Below are 25609 nucleotides of genomic sequence, written 5' to 3'. Positions count from 1 at the left end.
AAATGTGCTGATCCGCTTCCGACAAGGTCCTGTTGCCATAATGGCGGACATCGAGGGCATGTTCAATCAGATACATGTAACTCCAGAACACAGAGATGTGCTACGGTTCCTGTGGTGGAAGGATCACGATCCTAATAATGAGGTAGTTACTTACCGGATGGCATCCCACCTCTTTGGGGGAGTGTGGTCTCCAAGCGCAGCAAGCTTTGCATTGAGGAGGTGTGCGTCAGATCATGCACATCTATATGATGCAGATACTATCTCCACTGTAGAAAGAAACTTCTACGTGGATGATTGCCTGAAATCCTCAGACTCACCCCAACAAGCCATCCGTCTAGCAGCACAGCTCATTGACCTACTTATGCAAGGAGGGTTTCGCTTGACTGGACAAGCAATTCAACTGAGGTTCTACAGTCTATCCCAGAGGAGGAACATGCTAATCAAGTACCATTGTTGGACCTGGATGGAGATCCATCTTTGGAAAGAGCTCTGGGGTTGTTCTGGGACATAACAAATGACTGTATCACCTTCATCATCAAAGTCAAGAACAAACCCAACACTAAAAGAGGCATGCTAAGTACAATAAGCTCAGTTTATGACCCCCTGGGGTTAGTTGGCCCATTTATTTTACGGGGAAAGGCATTGTTTCAGGCACTATGTCGCTTGAAGCTAGGTTGGGATGAAACCATCCCAAGTGACATTGCTGAGCAATGGGGCCGGTGGTTAGACGATCTACCAAAACTCTACAGACTACAGGTGCCTCGGTGTCTCAGACCTGAAGGTTTTACTGCAGATTCAGTCACCATGCAACTTCATCACTTCAGTGATGCTTCTGAATTGGGTTATGGTGCTGTTAGCTACCTTAGGGTTGTAAGCAACAATAACAAGTACTGTAATATCGTTCTCTCTAGGAAGAGGCTAGCTCCTGTCAAACCAAGTACTATTCTAAGACTAGAACTGGCAGCAGCTGAAGTAGCGGTACATTTTGATCAGAAGATCCGTAAAAGCTTCGAGCTACCCCTCCTGGATTCTGTCTTCTGGACAGACAGCACTATTGTTCTGCATTAAATCAGAAATGAAGAGAAAAGGTACCAAACCTTTGTTGCCAATAGAGTTTCACAGATCCGAGAAGTCTCACAAGCCTCACAATGGAAACATGTCTGCACAGAACTAAACCCTGCGGATGATGTTTCAAGAGGACTGTATGCTGAAGAACTCACAACCAGTGAGCGATGGCTCAAAGGCCCTGCCTTCCTGTGGCAGGAAGAAGAATTATGGCCTTGCCAGCCTGAACTAGGAAGCTTACCTCCTGAAGCGGAGGTAAAGAAGTCAAGTCAGACATATGCAATGTCTTCTAAGCTCACCATTCAATCAGCAATCGACTGTTTCATTCAGAGGTATTCCTCCTGGCACAAACTCAAACGAGCTATTGTATTGATCCTACGAGCTAAGAATATCCTTCTAAAGAAGTCTGAACTCAGACTATATGTTCCAATAACACCAAACGAAATGAAACTGGCAGAGATTGCTATCATTGACTACGTTCAACGCACTCACTTTACTTGTCCAATGAAAGTAGAAGGCATCAGGAAGTTAACTCCAGTACGACTCAGTGATGGATTACTCCGCGTTGGAGGAAGGCTCACCAATGCTCCAATAGCCGAAGCTGCAAAACACCCAGCGATTTTGCCTCGAAACCACCATATTAGCAAACTTATCATATGGCAGAGGATTGAGGATCATCTACTCCAGCGAGAAACGCAATGGAAGTTTAATCCTCCTTCCGCCTCACATATGGGGGGTGTGTGGGAGAGACAGATTCGTTCTGTGCGCTCAATTCTTATGAGGGTTGCAGGACAACAGACTTTGGATGATGAAGGATTAATGACACTTTTCTGTATCATTGAAAACATCGTCAATGGGAGACCACTAACAAAGTTGTCAGATGACCCTAGGGATGGTCAACCTTTGACTCCCAATGACTTGCTGCTGCTGAGATCAGAGTGCACTCTGCCTCCTGGTTACTTTGTAAAACAGGATCTGTACCGTCGACGTTGGCGTCAAGTTCAGTATTTAGCAGACATTTTCTGGGCTCGGTGGGTGAAGGAGTACCTACCCAACCTGCAGCAGAGGCAGAAGTGGAATCACCATTCCAGAAACTATCAGGTCGGAGATCTTGTACTGATGCTGCATGAATGCACGCCTCGCAGTCAGTGGCCTCTTGGTTTGGTCACTGATGTCAGCATTGGAGGTGATGGTCTGGTGCGATCAGTGCAAGTAAAGACTCATAGAGGCACATACACCCGACCTATACACAAGCTGTGTTTGCTAGAAGGAAATATGGATGAGTAGATTTACTTATTTTTCAGCTTGTGTGCGTTTTCTATACGCTACAGATGACTTTCACTCAATCTTATCACGATTACTGTAAACTGGTAGTCACCACTTTAAGTTCAATTATCAAAAAGGTAACAGAGATTTCATTTGAAAAGGTTTTTTTTTTTCTTTGACAAGGTTAGAATTAAATACTTATCTAAGGTTGTTACGTTCACCAATTTTTTCTGAGATGAACATCTATAGAGTTCATCGGGGCCGGGATGTTGCATTCACTCTTCCCGTCCCACTAGGGGGCTCTATAGTTGCTTTATATTGGTATGTGTAGAAGAAGAAAACGAACTGCGGACCATTAGTGTACTTAGGTTGCCTAGCAACCACACTAACAAGCCGAACCTGCCATTTATTCACATCTTACCAATATTACCAATGTTCATGAGTGTTGCCCAATGTGGTGAGTTATATATTAATGCTGTAAAGCTGTGTTTAAGTTTGTGTCCTTTTGAATATCGCAATATTAAGTATTGACGTTTTGTCTTTTTTTTTTTTTTTTTTTTACGTTATTTACAGTTTAACCGGCATGTCCGCGTAAAGCACTCGGCAATAAAAAAGAACAGTTACAATTTCAACGGCTACCTTATGTTCTTTGCAACAAATTAATTTAATCAAAAAATGTCATAGAGGGAATCCTAGTGAACCCAGATACAACGGGGACATATTGCTACTTAGATTATGCCGAAGTGCTGGCTTGACTTAGAGCGTACCAGCAGGCCAAGGGAGCACCAAAGACTCCAGCTGAACATGAAGATGCAGACTCTAAACAAAGTGCCATCCGAGATGTCCAGCAGGGCCAAGTCTCCACGAGCCAGAGAATGGCCAACAACAGACCTAACTCTGGATTGTGATGAGGAAGAAACACCTCAACAGGACCCATAACAAGACCAAGCAGCCTCCCCACAAAACCCCAGAGCAGGGGCCGAGGAGAGTCTCTATAATCCCCTCTCAGAGCAGCTACGCGAGGAGGCGGCAGTGTAATATTCCCCATTGTGACCCAGAAGACCTACATTCCATCCAAAGTTTTACAGTATGGAGCAGAAACAGCTGGGTCCACCTAGAGGTGCACACGGGAGCAGTTCAGACGGGCAGAAGGAGGACTCGGATGAGGAAACAAGGAGACTAGTTCAGTCCAAGAAGGCGACCCCAAAACCCAAGCATACAGAAGATGACTCGTGAACTGGCACCACTTCCACCTGAAGCCATCTGCATCAAAATGGAGACTAGACTCAAAGTCCATCGGCTTATCGGTGAACCCTGGGACATCGAAGGCGACAGATTGATAGTGTTCACCAACAACGAATACAAGATCCATAATCGCAAGTTCAGGGCCAAACTCAAGGTCAGAGCCGGAGGAGATTACCAGGAAGATGCCAGATCGATGAGGGCTTCCAAGAATAGATCACCTAGTGGGGACGTAGTTATGATAAATGGCTACTACAACCTCCTTTACTGTGTGGTGATCCTTGTCCCTATCGAAGCCTACACAAAAAGGGTTGACGACACCAAAATCTTTCAGAGAAATATCTGGCATGGACTCGAGCAAGGGCTGGCTGCTGCCAATAACATGAAGATAAAGCAAGTGGTCGTGAGCGTGCAGGGATTAAAGTCACCAGATCTGCCTTGGGACACCATACAAACAGTTCAGTCAGAACAGACTACCACCCATCGAGTACCAGCCACTCAGAACAGGACAGGGTTGAGAACAGAAGGAGGAAATTGAGGTTTTCAACATTGAGAGACCATCCGAAAGAATGCCAAAAGACCTGACCTGGGGCCCAGTGCAAGCCAATGATGGACGGCGAGCATATGTACCGTAGGTCAGACATAAAGATTACAAGATTCCAGCAGAGTGGACCAGCCGACTGGACGACAAGATCTGAATTGGTGATCAACCCATGATCGCCAATCATGGGTTGATATACGTCAGAATTATGCACGCAGGAGGGGGTTGGAGACCAGTGATCAACTTCAAAGCCCTGAATCGAAGAACAATAGCAAACCGAGCCAGTCTGATCATCCCACAAGGAGCACTGAAAACTCTGCGAGTCAGAAAATTCAAGTCCTGCAATGACCTAGCCAGGTTTTTCTCCCGCCGACTTCCCAGGCAGTCAAAAGGTAAAACAGCGTTTTCCCACAAAGGCAAGAGTTATGTGTGGCAGAGGCTCCCCCAGGGATACAAAAATTCCCCAAATGTGTTTGAGTCAGCAGTAATGGAAGTATTAGGAGACCTGGGTGCAACAGTGTACATAGACGATGTGTTCATTGCCAATGACACAGAAGAACAACACCTGGAAAGACTGCAGAAGGTGATTGAGAAACTGACTGAAGCAGGTTTGAAAGAAATGTCAGTTTGGCCAGTTTCAAGTGAACTACCTAGGATTTCAAGTGACAACTGACTCTCAGTCAGAAAATGATTTTCAGAAAATCCTGGGATTGTGTAATTACGTCAGAGACCATGTTCCCAACTGCCAGAAGTATGCCAGGCCACTGTATGCCTGCTTGAAGAAATGTGAGGAAGATGAAGCAGGAACCAAAAAGCCTTGGACGTTGGACAGCATTAAAAGAACAAGATCTGGAAGAACCAAGAAAGGTGATACAAACAGCTGTGAGAATGGAACCCAGGAGCCTGTCAGACAGACCAGTGGCCGAGATCAGCTGCGAAAATGAAGATGCCATGATAAAAGTGAGTAATGAAAATGGTGGACAAGTCACCTTGTGGAGTTGCACTTTATCCTCTGTTGAGAAGAAATACCCACATGAAGAAAAAGAGTTGGCAGTCCTATTGGAGCGCTTTGAAGAACTTGGCTCAGAGACAGCCAGTCAGTGACATCACACAGAACCAAGTTCACAAATACCTAAGAAAAGGAACTGTTGAACGCACCAAAGCAACCAATGCATGGTGGGGAAGATGGGAAAACATCCTGCTGGACTCAGAGCTCGAAATTGTACCAGCATGACCCACCGGCAAGAAGACACAGACAGTACCATCTGAGACAGAAACGTTGACAAAAAACGATTCATTACACATTGCTCAATCAAGCTGCCGCTAAATATTGAAGTCTGAAGCAAAGAAAAGTCGGCATCTTTTAGAATTCATGGCTTGTTTGCATCTTCCATCACTTTCGTGTTGCAGTGAGTTTCAAACATTGTGCCTTCATTTGTCTTCTCTCTTTGCTACTCTGTCTATCCACGCCCACAGTCAATCCTGTGAACAGGAGCGAAGCTTGTCACCCACTAAACCAGGGCTGGCCTGGCAGGCCCTGCTCCGAAGCAGGGCCCTAAAAAGCAGGGCCAGCCCCTGAAAAAAGCCGGTGAAAAAGCTTTGAAAGCAAGCCAATCAGGTGGAAAAGGAGCTCACGTATACTGACCCCCAGGGGACTGTGCACTTGATGGACAAGACTTCCATTCGCTGCCCTTGGCGACCTGCGTTGTACTGACCACATACTTCACAGCCCCTCTGCATGCGGTGGACTTGTTTCAATGGGATCCAGAGTTCCTGCTTCTCCAGCTGTTTACGAGTAGGTCATACGCCTGCATGTCCTAAGGCCTCTTGCACATGCCGCACGACCTCAACCACTTACTCATCTGGGACCTCCTGTCCTCTAGGAGTTTTGTCCCACTTCTCGATTCCGACAAAGACGATTTTTCTTTGCTGGATGTAACGGTCCACTTCATTTCCATGCCAGTGAAGTCACTCATGCGTGTGTGTTCTTTGGTGCCACCACTTCAAGCTCCAGATTCAAACGCAGTTCAGCGATCTTCTTCCACAAGTCTCTGTGCGCCACTGGCTTGACCTTGGTAGTTTCAAACCCATTTTCCTCTCAAATGCGTAAGTCTTCTTTAAGGGCTTGGGCACAGCAGTAGCTGTCTGTGACCAACCTGATTTTCTTGATTCTTCTTTTCAGCAGCTCCAGTAGTCCTTCCAGTATCACAGTTACTTCCCCTGCTTGTGCACTGCCAGGTGCTTTTCCTTTCTACCAGCATTTCTTGTTCCCATCTTGCTTCAGGATGAACCCCCAGAATGTCTGCCAGACCACTGCCTTAAAATATAAAATCATCCCGTATTTCGCTGTTAAATGTAGCGTCCCGTATTGAACCAATAAGGGACGAGATTTGTTCTGTATTTCTATAAATGTCAGATAGACACGCCTGTCACACACATATCAACACTACTAATAACAATAATGACCAAAATAAAACACAGGAAATATTAAGGTCAGCTAAACTGTTGTTGCAGGATTATGGGCGAAATGTAAAAAGGACCCCAAAGAAAGCTATGAACGACAACGCTGTTGTAGTTGCCGAGAGACGGACACTACGCAGCCACGGTGAGCTGCGGTCAACCTGCGTCTTTTTAAAATGTCCTCAGCCCGATACACCAGTGGCCTTAGAAGCAAAACCTCTCGTTAAGATACAGACGTGAGAGGGAAGACGCAAATCCCGGGGTGACTCCAGGGATCCGCTTCCTGTGCCAACGACACCCACCAGACCTCCCTCGAGGGATTTGCCTGCTGCGCCGGCGACCCCCGCCAGACCTCCATGAACTTTCTGTCTCCTGCGTTGTCGCCCACCTTTGTTGGGTAGTTTTTTTTGTTTTTTTTTTAAGATTCCCCTCAATAAATTAAATAAATTGATCAAAATAGGCACGGGAGAATGGACTGGGGTGTCAAAGGCAGGCCCCTTGCTGTAACTCCCAACAGTGCACATTTTTTTTAGATGGACCAAGAGAAGACTTTACACCTTCGTACCCACTCTCAGAAACTTATTTCCTCACCTACCTGGTTTACCTTTGACCCACTGATTTCCGAGGCCTGACTGCTGGAGGTTGTTCCTTAGGAAGTGAGTGTGGAGGTGGTTGGAACCTGTTAAGAACTAGTCAATGCTGTTCAAGAAAGACAACGGAAAGAAGTATGTGGAAAGCCGAGCACATGACCTAAACGACTTCGTCATCAATGATCTTCTTAATCGCACCTGGGAGGTCTACAACCATGACTTCATGGAAGATGGAGTGATCTGTTGGATTCAAATTCTGCGCAGCAAGGTATGCAGAGTTATCAGGTGTAACTGGATCCACCAAGACCAAGGGCTCCCAGAATGGCATTGTAACATGGCTTGTCGACCCCTGGTGCTGCACTCCAATCAAAGCTATTGGGAGAGTGAGGTTGCGTACCTAGCTCCTTGTATTTAAGCTCCTCTACTTCAGTCACAAGTTGTTAGTCTGTCTCGTCACTTCCATTATTACTCCTCAGTATCGCCTCAAGTCTCCAGTTTTGGATTTGCTTTGGATTATTTTGTGCTCCCTGGGATGTTCCTTTTTTCTAAGTTTGATTCTGATTTTGTTTCATTAAGCATTCACCATCTTACTCCGTTTTTACCTGGTGTTTTTGGGTAGAGATTGAGTTCTGTTCCCATTCAGGAGGTAATGACCCCAACTCCCAGTGTGGGAGCCAGGATCGACAACCCATAGCTCTATGGGGAGTTGGGGTTATGGAAAAAGTCTGGGTTCGGCATAAATGCTGTTACTAAAATGAATGGAAGTCAGTACAAAGTCCTAATAAATACAAACTTGTGTTTGTGTACGTGTATATAGCATGGAAGTAAGAAAATCTAACACATTCTACCAAAAATATCTCACTTGTTAATTTTATGTACGCTCCTGATCAAAATCTTAAGACCAGTCAAAAAATAGCAAGAATTTGCATTTTGCACTATTGGATCTTAAGAAGGTTCTAAGTAGAGCTTCACAATGTTAAACGAAGAAATCAGCGTAAGAGACAAAAACTTTTGAGTGGGGAATTAATTGAAAACTGCATTTACACTCAAATATGATTTTTTCAGCTGATCAAAAGTTTAAGACCATAGCTAAAAAAAAACCCCGAAAACCCCCCAAAACAGAAATCAAAGTGTCAAAAAAAAGGACTCAGTAATGAGTAGCTCCACCATTCTTGTTGATGACTTCAAACAGTCGTTTAGGCATGCTTGATGCCAGTGTTTCCAGGAGGCTAGTGGGAACGTTGCTCCACGTGTTGTAGATGGCTTCATAAAGGGCATCCACTGTCTAGAACTGATGTCCATTTTTGTAAACTTCCCTTGCCGTCCATCCCCAAATGTTCTCAATTGGGTTTAGATCCGGGGAACATGCAGGATGGTCCAAAAGAGTGATGTTATTCTCTTGGAAGAACTCCTTTGTCAGGCGGGCATTGTGAACTGCAGCATCGTCCTGTTGAAAAACCCAATCATTACCACACAGACGAGGGCCCTCAGTCATGAGGGATGCCCGCTGCAACATCTCCACATAACCAGCTGCTGTTTGACGCCACTGTATAACCTGAGCTCCATTGTTCCATTGAAGGAAAACGCACCCCAAATCATGATGGCGCCCCCACCACTGTGCCGTGTAGAAAACATCTCAGGTGGGATCTCCTTATCATGCCAGTAACGTTGGAAGCCATCAGGTCCATCAAGGTTACATTTTTTCTCATCAGAGAAGACAACTTTCTTCCACCTTTCAATGTCCCATATTTGGTGCACCCTTGCAAATCCAAACGGGCAATTTTGTGGCGTTGAAGAAGACGTGGCCTTTGAAGACGTTTTTGTTTCCGAAGCCCTTCTCTCACAGATGCCGTCTGATGGTTATTGGGCTGCAGTCAGCACCAGTAATGGCCTTAATTTGGGTAGAGGATCGTCCCGTGTCTTGATGGACAGCCAATCGGATCCTGGGGCTCAGAGCTGGTGAAATTTTTTTGGGTCTACCACTTGACTTTTTTGTTCCATAACCCTAAGGATCACTTAAAAAATGCAAAATGACTGTCTTACTGCGTCCAACCTCAGCAGCGATGGCACGTTGTGAGAGGCCTTGCTTATGCAGCTCAACAATCCTACCACGTTCAAAGTCAGTGAGCTTTTTTGCTTTTGCCATCAGGAGGTCTTGACAGTATAAAGACTTGACAGAAAATGACATGGAATCCAGATTTTTGCACAGCTTTTGGCTTTTAAAGACTATGGTCTTAAACTTTTGATCAGCTGAAAAAATCATGTTTGAGTGTAAATACAGTTTTCAGAAAATTCCCTGCTCAAAAGTTCTTGTCTCTTGCACTGATTTTTTCCTTTAACATTGTGAAGCTCTACTTAGAACCGTCTTAAGATCCAATAGTGCAAAATGCAAATTCTTGCAATTTTTTGACTGGTCTTAAGATTTTGATCAGGAGTGTATCTCTTTTTTTCTCTTCTTAATTGTCTTTCATTTGTATCTTAAAATTATCATATAAATTAAATGTATATAATAATTTTGGGAAAGTTAAATTTTATTTTTGCAGTTGTAACCCATGACTCCACTTCCTCCTTCACCAGACCATTCCTTGGTGTTATGGAAGAAGAAATTTTTTCCCAGGAGCTGCTGTTAATATACTATTTAAAAGTTGCTGTAGTTCACAAAATGCTTTACTATCTTTTAGCCAATGTATTTGTAAAATCTTTAAGTTTTTTATGTAATTTAGCAGAGGACGGAATGTTTTGTTGAAGAAGACCTTTTTGTTGCAGCACATGTGTGAACAAGCCAACTGCTCTGCCCATGTTGTGCAGAGTTTTTTTATGTGGTTCCTTTGTCATGGGCAGGTGAACTGATGTTGACTGGGTGTTTTTCATGCAGGTGAACTATTTCCATAGTGTGCAGGTATGTTGTTACCCATCTGTCTTTTTATTTCACATTTTTGTTAATTTTTAGAGTTTTAGATTAGATCTTTTTTTTTCACAATATGCACCTTGTTATGCGTTTCATTTATTAATCACCACAGATGTCAGCTGGTGATCTGAGTTTCTTTTATTATTTGTTTTGTCCTGATTTAAAACATGTAACATGATTATTTGTATTAGCATTTAATGTTGAATGTTGCCATATAAGTCCAGACCTTTCCTGGCTGTTATGGATGAACGTGAACTGATGCTTTTCCTTCTGCTGAACTGTCTTATTTCATTCTGTACAGAATTAACACGCTATCAGTTAGGCTGTCCTGGAACTCCTGAGCCACCTTCATTTTCACAGTGCAGTGCTTTATCGGGTGGTATAACATCGAGCCCAGCCCATGTCATTGAGCTGTGCTAGTGCAGGTTAATCTTGAGACAAATCCTCAATTTTTGTTGTTTGGCCTATAGACTATATTAAATTGTGTCTAAAAATATTCCTTTTTATAGTCCCTAAATCAAACACTAACAACACATGTAGCCTGCTGATTTAACGGAATGAGCTGCATATTCAGGAATCAGTTTCTGACACTTTATCTACAGGCTAGAAAGTACTAATGAGCTTGTCTTACCCCAGGCAATCAAATGTGACACCTCATTCCATGGCCGCAAAACTGGGCAGACATAACCATGTGTGTATGTGTTTGATTTGGAATGCAAGGAAAAACAGAGATAGGAGGGCGTTCTCTATCTAACACTGACCTTGACTTTGTTCTCTTTTCTACATCACTCTGCCTGCTTTCAGTAGAACCACTTTCTTTCTCTGTTGTGCAGTATGCTAATGTTCACACATATTTGCTTGCCTAAAAAAAAGAGAAAGATCTTTTTTGTTTGCCTGTATACTTGATCATTCTAGAGCCGTTGTGAAGCATCAAGAGGCATATTCATTATCTGTCATCATATTCATTTCTATGCTAATGAGAAACCCATTCCCGATGAAAATCTGTTTTCAGGCCCTCAAATAAAAGTAAGTGGCAATCACATATTGTTTGTTTTTGAGATTTGCCTTTAGATGAGCAAAAGCATTGCCAGCAATTTTGTGCACAGGCAATATTCCATAAATCATTGTACCAAATGCAAATACTAACCTGTTCATCTTCAAGTCTCTGTGCAGCTTGAGTCTTTCAGCTCAATAATGTAACATTGATTAAACAATACTTGGAGAAAAAGCTGGTTTGATAACCACTCTTTGAAGGGGACAACAAAGCCAATATTATATATTTTTTTTCAAAACATTCTAAAAATGAATAATGAGCTGACCTTACTTGTTAGAAAATTCTCAAGTGAGCCAATGTCCTTTAGAAACAACATACATTTTTGCCAACATTCATACATTTTTCAAATGAAATTTTAATGTGCCATTTTAGGCTAAGTGAATATTAATGAAGCATTTCATTCACACATTTCTTTATCCTAGTTAGGTGATATTTTAATTTCTGTTATTCACACTTACACTACTTTATATTGTAATATCAGAGAATACCCTCATAAAAGCAAGAAGAAAAGATTTTTAAAAAATCTTTTGATTAATAGTGTAGTTCTTTCAATGCTTTATTGAACATTTCTCTTCTTTACTTGGCTATTGGGAGTTAGGTAAAATATTCTATTTCTACTTAAATTTATTCAGTAGAAATGTTATGATTAGGGGGTGTTCTTCATATTTTTATTAATTTCTATGCTCACATAAAACAATTAACTCACAATAAGTTGTCTTTATGTTAGGTGCACCATAGCACTTGAGACTTGAGACAACAGGGAACTGGGTGGATCCTTAAACTGTCTGGGAACTTGAGACGCAGTGAGGTGGCCCTGAGAACTGAGGAACTGATCTCGTAGGGTCCGATAAACCTGGGGGAAAGCTTCTTATTGAAAGATTTCAGTGCTATGTCCCAGGTAGAGAGCAATACCTTTTGACCTGGCTGGTATTGAGGTGCTGGGATCCTCCTTCTGTCAGCCAGATGCCGATTCTGTGCTGCAGAGCAGTTGAGAGCAGCAATGGTCTGATCCCAGATGTGCCTGCAGTGACGGAGATGATGCGGAATATTGGTGACAGAGAGTTCTTTATCCTGTGAAGGAAACAATATCAGATTCAAAGGAAGGGAAGATTCAAATGGGGATAACCCAATGACAGATGAGACATGACTGTTATAAGCATATGCAACCTAGGGAAGCTGTGAACTCCAAGGAGTGGGATTAGAAGTACACACACAACAGAGAGAGGGCTCAAGTTCCTGGTTCATCTGTTTTGTTTGGCCTTTAGTTTGTGGGTGAAAACCCAAACTGAGCTCTACCCTGGCCCCCCAGGCACTCCCAAACTCCTTCCAAACCTTGGAAATAAACTGGGGACCTCGGTCAGACAGGAGGATTCCATGAAGACGGAAAACGTGTTTAATGAAGAACTGATCCGTTTCTTCAGAGGAGGGGCATTTATGTAATGGGATGAGGTGACAAGCTTTGGAGAACCGATCTATGATGGTGATGATTGCAGTGAAACTCTTAGAAAACGGCAAACCAGTAACAAAGTCAAGAGCTCTGCGAGACCAGGGGTGTCATGGGATCGTTAGGGGCTGGAGCAGCCCACTGGAGGGCCGATTGCGGGCCTTACTTCAGGCACAAACTTGACAGGAAAGCATATAACTTTTAACGTCAGCATACAGAGTAGGCCACCAGAAAGAATGACGGATCAGTGTAAGCATGAGATTGACTCCAGGATGACAGGAGAATTTAGCAGTGGGCCCAATGGAGAAGTTTAGATCTGACTGTGGAGGGAATGGAGATTCGGTTAGGTGGTCCAGACCCTGGGTCTGGTTCAAGGCATTGGGCCTCTTGAACTTCCTTTTGGATGTCCCGACTGACCGTCCCTACTACACCTGACTGTTGTCCCTTGCATCATAATTTTTCTCTGCTTGAGATAAGTGACAAGAGATATAGGCACAAAGATGGAGCTTGTTATCTGGAGGGGTGAGGAGGTTTCTGAGAGAGGACAGCCCCCACACCAGTATCTGAGGAATCACCCTCCAAAATGAATTGTCTGGCTGGATTTGACTCAGTGAGATTGGGAGCAGTGGCAAACCTTTTCTTAAACTCATTGAAGGCTTTGTCCAGGGCCATGCAGAGACCACTAAAGTCAATCAATCAAATTTTATGTGTAAAGCACATTTCAGCAGCAAGGCATTTCAAGGTGCTTTACATAATTAAAAAACAAAATAAAAACAGCATGTGACATTGAATTAACAGTAAGAAAGAGAAAGAGATTTAGGAAAAAGAAAAAAAAGAAAAGATAAAAAAAGATAAAAACATACTTTTGTTACAGAATTTAAGCGCCTGTCGTCGCCGGACTCCGCCATCCGTTTAACGCGGGTATTATCCAGGCCCTGTCGCCTAACACAGTGTTTTTCCACCACTGTTCCGCGGCACACTAGTGTGCCGTGAGTGATCATCAGGTGTGCCGTGGAAATTATTCAATTTCACCTATGGTACCGTATTTTCCGGACTATAAGCTGCTACTTTTTTCCTAAACTTTGAACCATGCGGCTTTTCTGTGTATTTTTCTTCAACCACCAGGGGGCTCTCTAGCAGGAAGTGAATCATTAGAAGTCAAAATTGTAGATCAAAAAAGAACGCGTTAATTTTCATTTAGAACAACCACATGCTAGCAGCAGGCACGACGGAGAAATGTTTTCAAACTCATATGATGCAGCTTTTAAGTTGAGGACTGTTGATCTGCCACTACAGGAGGGAAATAAATGGTTAGTAGTGGCTAGCGGCGTAATCATGTATTTTTCTTACCACTAGATGGCAGTAGGTACAGAGCATTTTACATTAAAACAAGAGAATTAGTGATGCATGAATGTTACAGGCATAGACATCAATACGTAGACCCCTCATGGAGCGCTGAGTCGTACGTTACAGCGTCCGCCATCTTCTATGTGGCAGCAGAGGATCGGAGTTCCTTAAGTCCTGTTCTGTGTTTCAACCGTTTTACAAAACAAACTGGATTCACTGGCATTACCTTTCACAGGTAAGGATGAAAGATCAGAATTTCTTGACTTTGCAGCCAGAAATTCGCTTCTAAACAACCGGAAAATATTTCCTATGTAGCTAAATTGGGCCGAAGTAACCGCTGATTGTTAGCGTAGCAGCTAACGTTTTCATACTGTTTTCTAATGAGAGCTGATGTAAAGCCGCTGTTAGAGGAGAAGTGCATTAAAGATCAGGGGATTTAGTGAGGAAAGATCAGTCAGGATCAGAGCTGGAGCTGCTGTTCTTCTGTTTCCAGCTCAGCTTCACCATGTTGATATTTAGCTATAAAGATGCTACGAGTCAGAGCCCAACATGCTGAAAATGTCTTTTTCTGAATGTGAAAGAAACATACAAAACATATCGTATGTACTTTCTATTACATTTTGGATCATTTCTCTTTTATCCTTGGCTTCAGCCTGTGAACCAGGACGTCTCAGAAGTCATTGAGTTCTCCCAGTGTGACCAGCAGACTGAAGCCTGTGACCAGTGTTCCCAGTATAATAAATGTTTTATTCTTTCACGTTTTGTGTATTTTTAAATATCTCAATCTGAAGTATTATTGTATTAATGTAGCTTATGTAATGAAATAAAAAATAATTTACTCTGTTGGAATTATTTTCACTCTTTGCTGTCAATAGCAGAGTTGACATACTGTAAATTCTCTGGAAAAAAGTAAGAAAAATATGTAGTTTAATGTTTGACAATGACTGATTTATAAATCAAAAGTCATTTCTCAATAACCTATAAAAAATAAATACAGGAAAATTATTTGTTTCTTGTCTTGAAATGTTAAATGTACATTAAATTATGGAATTATGTAAATATATTCTTTAATAAAACACTGTAAATATGTGTCTGTTCATCAATGTCATTATAAAAATGATCAGTATCGTTTCTATCAAATAAAATCATTGTGCTCTTTATTCAGAAATGCCCCAAAAGTTAGAAACGATCTCTTTAGTAATTTCTTTGATTGCCAAATATATTAATATGTGTGAGAAAATGTGTCAAAGGCAGGTATTAACTTAAAATACTTTGTAGAACGGCACTTTCTGAAGTTCGGTCCATTCACTTGTATTACCTTACTGGCACATATTCCACATTCAATATGGCGGACGCTGTTACGTATCGCAGCAACGGGCCGACCCGCTCCATGAGGGGTCTGCTTATTAATGTCTATGGTTACAGGTAGCGGTGAGAGCATCGTACCTAGCAAGACTGTGACGACAGTGATGGAAAAGACAGTGAAGCTCAGCAGTAGTTGGAAAGAACATGGGTCCATTTCCCACAACATGTCTGTGTGAAGTGAGCTTCTCAAGCCTGGATACTATAAAAACTGAAACCAGAGAGAGACTGAGAGCTGTTGAGGAAGAGCTTTGTCTTTCTTCAATTTCTGCCAGGAAATCAGCTGTTTTCATCCAAACATGCACAGGTTTCATACTAGATGGGTAAAATATACAGATATTGACATTTTGTATGCAAATCTTCATATTTTAACAGTGAAATCTTTCCCAAATATTATTGCTTCTTTCAGAGTAAGAATTATTTTCTGTATTCCGGCTATAAGAATGCTTGTGGATTAGTTTGTAAAACACTTTGAAGTTTTCTACAACTTCTTTAAATTTAAGACCACAGTGTTGTGGCCCTGTTCAGGTGTTCAGGTGTATTTTTGAAGTGGACATGTTACGTGCAATTTGAAATAAGAAATGTAAAATGTGATAAAAAAATACATTTTTGTGTTTATTTGATTCCTATTCAAGGCACTTTGATAAGAATGACTATATATATAATATAGGCGGCTACAGAGTATCTTTGTTTACATTTTTGGTTGGTGGTGTGCCTCGAGATTTTTTCAATTAAAACAGTGTACCTTGGCTCAAAAAAGGTTGAAAAACACTGGCCTAACAAGACAAGGTCTCCAACCTTGCAGCACCAGGCTCTGTCCACCTACACAGTAAAAACTGCTGGGTTAAAAATAACCCAATACGTAACCCAGCGCTGGGTCAAATATGGACCGACCCAACGCTGGGTTGTTTTAACCCAACTGGGTTGGGTTGAGGGTTTGACCCAGCACATTGGGTCATGGCAACTAACCAAACGTTGGGTTAAATTGACTTGTTTAAATTGGTTAAATTGACCCAAAATTGGGTTGAAATTCATAACCCAACACAAGGGTTATTATACCACTATAGTTGGGTTAAAAAAAAAATTATTTTAAATTTCACTATATAAAAAAAGGATTAAAAGGCATATGAATTTAAAGGTTCTTTTATTTCCACATGATACATATATAGAGCCAGCAGATTTCATTTACAAAAGTTACAAAACATAAGTAGTTAAATCACTTCAATTCATTTGGCTACAACTCCAAAGTATCTTTTACTCCACATTAGAAAACATTTAATGAAAAAACGTCTGTTTTAAAGCAAACTACAAGTAAACCTTTCAGCCATTAAACAAGGAGCATTTTTAACGACACTTTAGCATTTTGCCAGTCTCCCTGCATGAGGACATATGGGTTCCATGTTGTCACATTTTGTAGATGCACCACCAGGTTTGTCCCAACCTGATGCAGAGAGAAGACAGAAAAAACAGGCCATTAGTGATGAACTTATATAAACAGCAAACAATTTGAGCATAATTCAGAGATGAATGTTGACTTACAGGCTGGATATCAATGAAACCTTCTGAACTTCCAGGTTGATGGATCTGAAGCTCTTCTCCCAAATGTGTAAGGTGGAACAGGGAGGAGAACTGGCAGCAGCTGCAGGGCTACATCATCTTGTCTGCATGGCAAACATAAGCTTGTGTTAAAATGTTAAATGTTAACAGTTTATAAACATATCTTCAGCTTCAATACCTTAAGGGAGAAAATTCATGTTGTTGAGAAGATGGCCGCTCCTTTCTCTTCTTGGCCATACAAAAGATCTTCGTTGAGAACAAGAGAGAGAAGCACAAAAACAGGCCTTTAGTGAATTTAAAGGTAAAGGGATACATTCTCAAAAACTAATTTCTGACTGATTCTAGTTTAACACAAAACCTCACTATTGAATGTGATGCACTTATTTAAACGATCTGAGCATTATTCAGAGATGAAGGTTGACTTACAGGCTGGATATCAATGAAAACATCTGAATTTCCAGGTTGATGGATCTGAAACTTCTCCCAAATTAGTAAGGTGGAGCAGGGAGGAGTACTGGCAGCAGCTGCAGGACTACATCACCTTCTGTATCAAACATAAGTTAGTGTTAAAATGTTGCAGTAACTAGAAAGCATGAAAACATTTTAGAAAACATTTCTTCTGAGCTTCAATACCTTGAGGGAGCAGACTCATGTTCTTGGTCATGCAGAATGTCTTCCTTGAGAACGAGGAGTTTGGGTTTCGCTTATTCTCCTGAAGATCCTGGATGTAAAATTACAAAATCTATCAGAAAAGACAAAATCACAAATCAAACTTTAAGAATGACTGAAATCTTATAGCTGCAAATAACTTGTAATTAGCCAGCAATTTCAAATGTTCAGAGTAATTTTATGTTCCTAAAAATAAATATAGCACTTAATAAAATAAAATGACACATATAATTTAATTTAGAAGTAAAACTTAACACAAACTTAGTGCTGAATAACTTTCAGCACCAACTTTAAATAAATGTATTTGTAATTAATAGTAACAATAATAATAAAATGAGCAAACATTAACATTAGATATTGTATTAGTTTTGCTTTTAATTCGTTGCCGAAAACCAGCGGGAGTTTGAAAGCAATGTGCCGGGAGACGGTCGTTCTCTTTCGGCTTAACGAGCCGCTCCGCCCGGTCAACTGACGGAGCGGGCGAGACGAGCCGGCGGCTGGAGGGGAGCGATAAGTCCGAACACGTCCGAGCATGTTTGTAATTAAACTATATGTTAATAAACCGAGCGCATAATTCAGGTTTACACAACTAATTTATCGCCTAATAACTTTGCAAAAGTTATTTTATTTTCAACAAGCATAATATACCCACATTATTAAAGCTCTGCTCGCTCTCCTGCGCCATTACTGCTGGTGTTCGAACACGTAGCCTCAGCCCGCTGAGGATGCGCGCGCATATTGCAAAAATCAGGGGACAAACCGTCAACTACCTTTTCTTTTAAAACTAAATCGATTTTTAAAAATTTGACTATGTTAAGTTACGAACAAATATGATTGAGGTTATATTAAAAACTGAATTTAATTTACTTGACAAATTGTGCCCTTCCCCTTCATCTATTTTTCCCCAACATCCGTGTTGTAGCAACACCGAAGCTCTTTGTCAGAGCAACCTGCCATAATAAACATTTCAAATAACCATAAAAATAAATATCAAACATGTTTGAAATAAATTCAATTTATGTATAAAATTCTATTAACGTTGAAACTTTATCTTCTTTTTACTTACCATGTCTTATTTCAAAGTAGAGGAGAAGTCCGATATGCAACGTTCACAGTCATGTTGAAAATGGAGGCTTGTGAAGAGGGGCGTGGCTTCTTCCAAGTTTCATCTTTAACCCAACCGTTTGGGTAAATCTACCCACCCAACTCCTGGCCCAACAGAAGTGTGCAAGATGTAGACTTCCGATAAATTTCTGACCCAACTCATGAGTTATGAATTTTGACCCGATATTTGGTCAAACTAACCCAACCTATGACCCAACAGCTTCAACCCAGAAATTGGGTTATGAAAATAACCCAGCATTTTTTACTGTGCAACTTCTCACGGCCAGCTAAGAAATGTTGTTGCATCAACTAATTTACTCCCTCTTTGGTTACCTAGCAACAACCTGTTTAGTAATTTGCAGTAGTTTAAGGATTCACCACTTTGCTTTTTAACTGCTTAAAAATAAACAGTGTGAAGTGAAAACTCTGCATAAGTCACGCCACCAGCTTGGCAGTATTTCAGATAAATAAAACAAAAGATTAACAATAATTATGGACATCGACTGATATAAAATGCTTTTATCACGAAATTATTTCATGCAATGTTCATAAGGTCATTCATAGAAATAACTTTTTTACAGTTATTTTTTTTCAGTCTGAAGCAGTTAACCTGGTTATGCAACATACAGAACTTTATTGATTTACAAAGTATTGTTGTACCAATCAATCAGTCAAACTTTGTATACAGAGTACGTGTCATACACTCAAGTGCAATACAAAATTACAGTTGTAATTACATTTAATCACTTGGAGACACACAGTGAAATGATCCATATGATCAAATCAAGTAAACAGACAAAAAAAAACCCAAAAAACAAGGTTGGTCTGGAAGTGGGAGAAAATCAATTATAGAAGATGAGAAACTGTGGCAGTTCATGTTGATTAGTGAGGAAACACTGGACAAATATTTCTATTGTCGAAGGAGAAAGATCAAATTTATAAAAAAAAAAACAATAATACATAACATGCAAAAGGAAAAATAACAGAAATAAAATGTATAATAGAATAGATGAATTATATTCACATAACAATACTTTTATTATGTAGATATTAACAACTTACACACCAATAAAATATTATTACACAAATCAATAATTTAAAAGTTGCAAAAACTAAAATAAATAAGAAACTAAATACAGATAAATAAACTGATATGGCCCCATTCTACCGATAATAAACATCGGCAAACAAGGAAAAGATCAGCTCCGACACCCCAGGATGGTGTCATCCCTATCCAGAGGTTTCAGCTTGTTGGTGTTACTATGCTGAGAAGATCCCCTCTTCGGGGTGAATTGGATTCTGAGGCGGAGGAGGAAACGGAGGGGATGAACTCTTCATCAGAGTCCAAAAAGGATAAGTCCAGCTCGATCTCCTTGATGGAACGAATCCTATCATCGCTAACAGGTAAAATGGAAAACATGGTCAATAAAGTTCAAAACAAGAAGTGACTAAAGCACCCCTTGTTTTACCACTTAGTGTAAATGACTTGTAACAATCTACATTCAAGATTTCTTTTCACCAGAATTTGTCCTAAGTTCTTCCGTGCAAAATGCAATAATACATGTTCTGGACACTGGTTTGTGTACTGGTGCTCAATCATGTGCTAACAGGAAGAAGCCATTTTCCAACTGTTCCCACAGGGTTGGGATCTTGAAATGGTAAAAAAAATTATGTGGTGTCCAGGACCACCAGTCTGACATCATGCTCATGTTCAGAGAGTGAAGTGGTACAGAAACCAGCTGGGGCTGTGCAGGGCTGGAGCAGAAGAGAACTGCTGACAGGTTTCACAGGGAGCAAAGAAGCAGTTCAGCTCCTCTACCATTGGTGCACTCAGGACCATGAGAGAGAGATGTGCTGAGAATGTCAGCCTGACATTGCCGTCAGGTGACAGGTACACAGCCTATACAGCCACAACCGTTAGCTCTCTCAGCAGAAAAAGCAACCGGCATAAAACAGATATGCACCCAGCATCTGAGGAACAGTGTTTGATTGTAATTGTTCCGTTGTTACAGCATTTTTCATGCACATATTTATAGAGATCAACCAACACCTCTGCTTTTTCCTGAATCTGGAGTCCTGTCACAGCAGAAAAAGTGCTGTTGCTTACTAACATCGTATCATCCCGGGTGAAACTAGGTTACTTTTGGCAACATTGTGTCTTTGCACATGAACACATCATTTTAATGATTTCATTTACCTTGGTATTTTGTCCAAGCTTATTAGGTCATCATGCCACAAATGGTTGGTGATAACAACACCAAAGACATTTACCAGCACATTCACCACGGTGAGAAAATGGTCTCTGAAGGGCACAGAAGAGAACAAACATGCTGTCAGACTCTACTATGTTTTTCTTGAAGGTTTTCTCTGCCTCAGTCTAGAACAACCAGGTGCACCAGGTCTTCTACAGTTCAGACTGATGCTGACATCATTCTCCAAATGTAGATTTATCAATCATTACTACACAAGCTCTCCTCAGGCTTTCTCCACTGGTAGGTGATCCTAGACATTAGTTTATTATGCAAGTTAAAAATCATGCCCTTGTTAAGAATAATTTCAAGCTGTCTGATAGCAGAGCAGCATAACTCCATCCAAAGTGACTCCACAGTTTGATGGTGAAAGTACTCTTTAAACACAAGTAGCAGGCTTTGAGAATCAAGTTGAACCTACAGAATCCACTCCACCCCAACCAGAATGGCAGCATCCTCTGCAGGCAGTCCCACAGCTGTCAGAATCAGGATCGTGGTCACAGCTCCTGTTTGTGGGATCCCTACACTTCCAAAGGTGATAATGGCACTAGACAAGCTGCAAACCAAGCACATTCTCAATTAGCATCTCTGTCCCAGCAACAGAAATGCTACAATCTGCAATTGTATCAATCCTGTCCTGTTCAAAATGTACAGTGAAAATATCTATAAATATCCTGAAACACCTCCAGATTAATGTTTTAGAATCAATAGAGTGCCTAGTCTTTGACGTGCTGCCTGAACCTTTGCCCACTGCTAAGCATTCAGGCCAAGTAATATTAAACAAGCTGAACATAAAACATAAGAAGCATATATATATATATATATATATATATATATATATATATATATATATATATCAGAAATGTCAGGATTGAATATCAAAATTGCTGTACAGTTTTATGTTTTTAGACTTGAAGCTTATTTTGCACCCATTAAGTGATCACTGTGGTAGATTAGCTACTGGCAGCACATCCCTCTATATCAGTTGTTCTAAACCTTTTTTGAGGTACCGAACCCCCCAGTTGTCATATGCGCTCACAATTTGAGCATGATTCAGAGATCAATGTTGACTTACAGGCTGGATATCAATGAAACCTTCTGAACTTCCAGGTTGATGGATCTGAAACTCTTCTCCCAAATGTGTAAGTAGGGAGGAGCACTGGCAGCAGCTGCAGGGCTACATTATCTTGTCTGTCTGGCAAACATAAGCTTGTGTTAAAATGTTAAATGTTAACAGTTTATAAACATCTCTTGAGCTTCAATACCTTAAGGGAGAAAATTCATGTTGTTGAGAAGACGGCCGCTCCTTTCTCTTCTTGGCCATACAAAAGATCTTTGTTGAGAACAAGAGAGAGAAGCACAAAAACAGGCCTTTAGTGAATTTAAAGGTAAAGGGCTACATTCTCAAAAACTAATTTCTGACTGATTCTAGTTTAACACAAAACCTCACTATTGAATGTGATGCACTTATTTAAACAATTTGAGCATTATTCAGAGATGAAGGTTGACTTACAGGCTAGATATCAATGAAAACATCTGAATTTCCAGGTTGATGGATCTGAAACTTCTCCCAAATTAGTAAGGTGGAGCAGGAAGGGGTACTGGCAGCAGCTGCAGGGCTACATCATCTTCTGTATCAAACATAAGTTAGTGTTAAAATGTTGCAGTAACTAGAAAGCATGAAAACATTTTAGAAAACATTTCTTCTGAGCTTCAATACCTTGAGGGAGCAGACTCATGTTCTTGGTCATGCAGAAGGTCTTCGTTGAGAACGAGGAGTTTGGGTTTCGCTTAATTCTCCTGAAGATCCTGGATGTAAAATTACAAAATCTATCAGAAAAGACAAAATCACAAATCAAACTTTAAGAATGACTGAATTAAATCTTATAGCTGTCTCCACTGCAAATAACTTGTAATTAGCCAGCAATTTCAAATGTTCAGAGTAATTTTATGTTCCTAAAAATAAATATAGCACTTAATAAAATAAAATGACACATATAATTTAATTTAGAAGTAAAACTTAACACAAACTTAGTGCTGAATAACTTTCAGCACCAACTTTAAATAAATGTATTTGTAATTAATAGTAACAATAATAATAAAATGAGTAAATATTAACATTAGATATTGTCTTAGTTTTGCTTTTAATTCGTTGCCGAAAACCAGCGGGAGTTTGAAAGCAATGTGCCGGGAGACGGTCGTTCTCTCTCGGCTTAACGAGCCGCTCCGCCCGGTCAACTGACGGAGCGGGCGAGACGAGCAGGCGGCTGGAGGGGAGTGATTAGTCCGAACACGTCCGAGCATGTTTGTAATTAAGCTATATGTTAATAAACCGAGCGCATAATTCAGGTTTACACAACTAATTTATCGCCTAATAACTTTGCAAAAGTTATTTTATTTTCAAAAAGCATAATATACCCACATTATTAAAGCTCTGCTCGCTCTCCTCCGCCATTACTGCTGGTGTTCGAACACGTAGCCTCAGCCCGCTGAGGATGCGCGCGCATATTGCAAAAATCAGGGGACAAACCGTCAACTACCTTTTTCTTTTAAAACTAAATCGATTTTTAAAAATTTGACTATGTTAAGTTACGAACAAATATGATTGAGGTTATATTAAAAACTGAATTTAATTTACTTGACAAATTGTGCCCTTACCTTCATCTATTTTTTCCCCAACAGCCGTGTTGTAGCAACACCGAAGCTCTTTGTCAGAGGAACCTACCGTAATAAACATTTTAAATAACCATAAAAATAAATATCAAACATGTTTGAAATACATCTATTTATTTATAAAATCCTATTCACTTGAAACGTTATCTTCTTTTTACTTACCATGTCTTATTTCAAAGTAGAGGAGAAGTCCGATATGCAACGTTCACAGTCATGTTGAAAATGGAGGCTTGTGAAGAGGGGCGTGGCTTCTTCCAAGTTTCATCTCTAACCCAACCGTTTGGGTAAATCTACCCACCCAACTCCTGGCCCAACAGAAGTGTGCAAGATGTAGACTTCAGATAAATTTCTGACCCAACCGTTTGGGTAAATCTATCCACCCAACTCCTGGCCCAACAGAAGTGTGCAAGATGTAGACTTCAGATAAATTTCTGACCCAACGCATGAGTTATGAATTTTGACCCAATATTTGGTCAAACTAACCCAACCTATGACCCAACAGCTTCAACCCAGAAATTGGGTTATGAAAATAACCCAGCATTTTTTACTGTGTATCATGCGAATTTTTGCGCTAGGACTTCGTCATCCTACGCAGATTTTTGTGCACTGAGTCTAGAATTTACATGGTTTTTCTGTGCGCACAACAACCCTCAATCACTCGCCACTTTTACATAAATAGATAAAAAGTAAAGATAAAAACATTAAAAACATCGAAGACATCAAACACCCACACTCTATCCTAATTTAGCCATAAGCAACTCTAAACAGGTGGGTTTTAAGTTGAGATTTAAAGGCACCCAGTGTTTCAGCTGTTTTACAGTTTTCTGGAAGTTTGTTCCAAATTTGTGGTGCATAGAAACTGAATGCTGCTTCTCCTCGTTTGGTTCTGGTTCTCCAGAGCTGAAGAGCAGACCAGAACCAGAAGATCTGAGGGGTCTAGACGGTTGGTAAAGCATTAACAGATCTTTAATGTATTGTGGTGCTAACCCGTTCAGTGATTTATAAACTAACAGTAAAGGGACAGGTGCTCCAAAAAAAGGGCCCATCTAACCGCATTTTAGGACATAATATTAAAGTCACACAGTTTCCAGAGTTTAATAAACAATGATAAATTACTAATTGTGAGATATACAACTAGATTTAGTACATCTTAACATAACAGCTGCCTTGTATATTGTTCACTACCAAAAACTGCATGTTGATCATGGTAAGAACCTTTATTTTTTTTGTTCTTGCCTGAGGTACTCATTCTGACCCAGTTGGTCAACAATCCACTACCTTTGGCTGCTTCTGGCAGATCTTTTCTTTTTTGTTTCTGACGTCTTTCTTTACGTGGCATCTTTGAACTGAAAAAAGCAAAACATAATGAATTATGATGAGAACACTGTATTAAACCACACTACCAATTATTTACCCTTGTGTTTAAACCAATATGTTTGTCAGTCCATAGCACAACATAACAATATTACTTAAAGTCTGGATTGAGTTTTTTCCCCTTCATTAATGACACACTTTTATTACATACATTATATCTATCATGGTAATTCAGGGTGAGTTATTTTTAATTCTAAATTAATATCCTTCTAGAATAAATCCAATGTACATTATGCAGCAAAGGAAATTAGAAGATTGGACATTTATCCATTATGGAGATGATCGGTTTTGGACGGCGATGTGCTCCTATTGCATAAGTAATACTGAAGAATGACTGATATCATTAACGATACAGGGAAGAAGCTTTTCAGTTATCTTGCTTTGCTAACAAAGTCGTTAGCTAGCAGCTAGCTAATAGCACAACAACAACAGCCAAATGTCTGTTTGATAAAAATACTGAATCGATAGATAAGAACAGTTTTTCCTCACCTGTCTCCTCCCGCTCAGTAGTTCTTCAGAGAAAGGCAGATGCAGAGGCCTGTCAGTGTCTGTGGTATTTCATTACCTCTCTGCTTAAACCGCTACTCCGTGCTGAAGCAGAAACGATACAACGTTCAACGTTTTACGTTATCTGACAAGTAGCAAGTCTACTCCACATTATTCATCAAAAGCTTTTTTTTTTAATTAATCAAAAACTGATCTGT

General features: G+C 40.5%; 2 long non-coding RNA genes across 9 annotated transcripts; both read right to left on the bottom strand.

The window, feature by feature from the left end:
- Positions 1-16406: 16406 nt before the first annotated feature.
- On the bottom strand, positions 16407-18836 carry LOC148155183 (uncharacterized). Of its 2 annotated transcripts, none has more exons than XR_015765638.1 (6): positions 18572-18836; positions 17470-17578; positions 17263-17380; positions 17015-17082; positions 16819-16940; positions 16407-16720 (listed from the first exon to the last, which is right to left on the bottom strand). It is a non-coding gene; the product is annotated as an uncharacterized LOC148155183 (long non-coding RNA). The 2 variants fall into 2 exon arrangements; XR_015765639.1 differs by having other exon boundaries at positions 17470-17557; positions 18572-18833.
- A 387-nt stretch (positions 18837-19223) lies between these two features.
- On the bottom strand, positions 19224-23907 carry LOC148155182 (uncharacterized). 7 transcript variants are annotated; one of them, XR_015765643.1, is made up of 9 exons: positions 23694-23907; positions 23517-23579; positions 22579-22667; positions 22372-22489; positions 22124-22191; positions 21934-22053; positions 21280-21414; positions 20807-20911; positions 19224-20006 (listed from the first exon to the last, which is right to left on the bottom strand). It is a non-coding gene; the product is annotated as an uncharacterized LOC148155182 (long non-coding RNA). The 7 variants fall into 7 exon arrangements; XR_015765645.1 differs by lacking the exon at positions 23517-23579 and having other exon boundaries at positions 23694-23854; XR_015765642.1 differs by lacking the exon at positions 23517-23579 and having other exon boundaries at positions 22579-22688; positions 23694-23852.
- Between the last annotated feature and the right edge of the window lie 1702 nt (positions 23908-25609).

The sequence above is a fragment of the Poecilia mexicana genome, unplaced genomic scaffold (genome assembly GCF_051168715.1).
Source record: "Poecilia mexicana isolate PSO_F unplaced genomic scaffold, ASM5116871v1 scaffold_16, whole genome shotgun sequence".
Classification (NCBI taxonomy): domain Eukaryota; kingdom Metazoa; phylum Chordata; class Actinopteri; order Cyprinodontiformes; family Poeciliidae; genus Poecilia; species Poecilia mexicana.
Note: the sequence above shows the minus strand (reverse complement) of the source record. Positions and strands in the feature narration are given on the sequence as shown.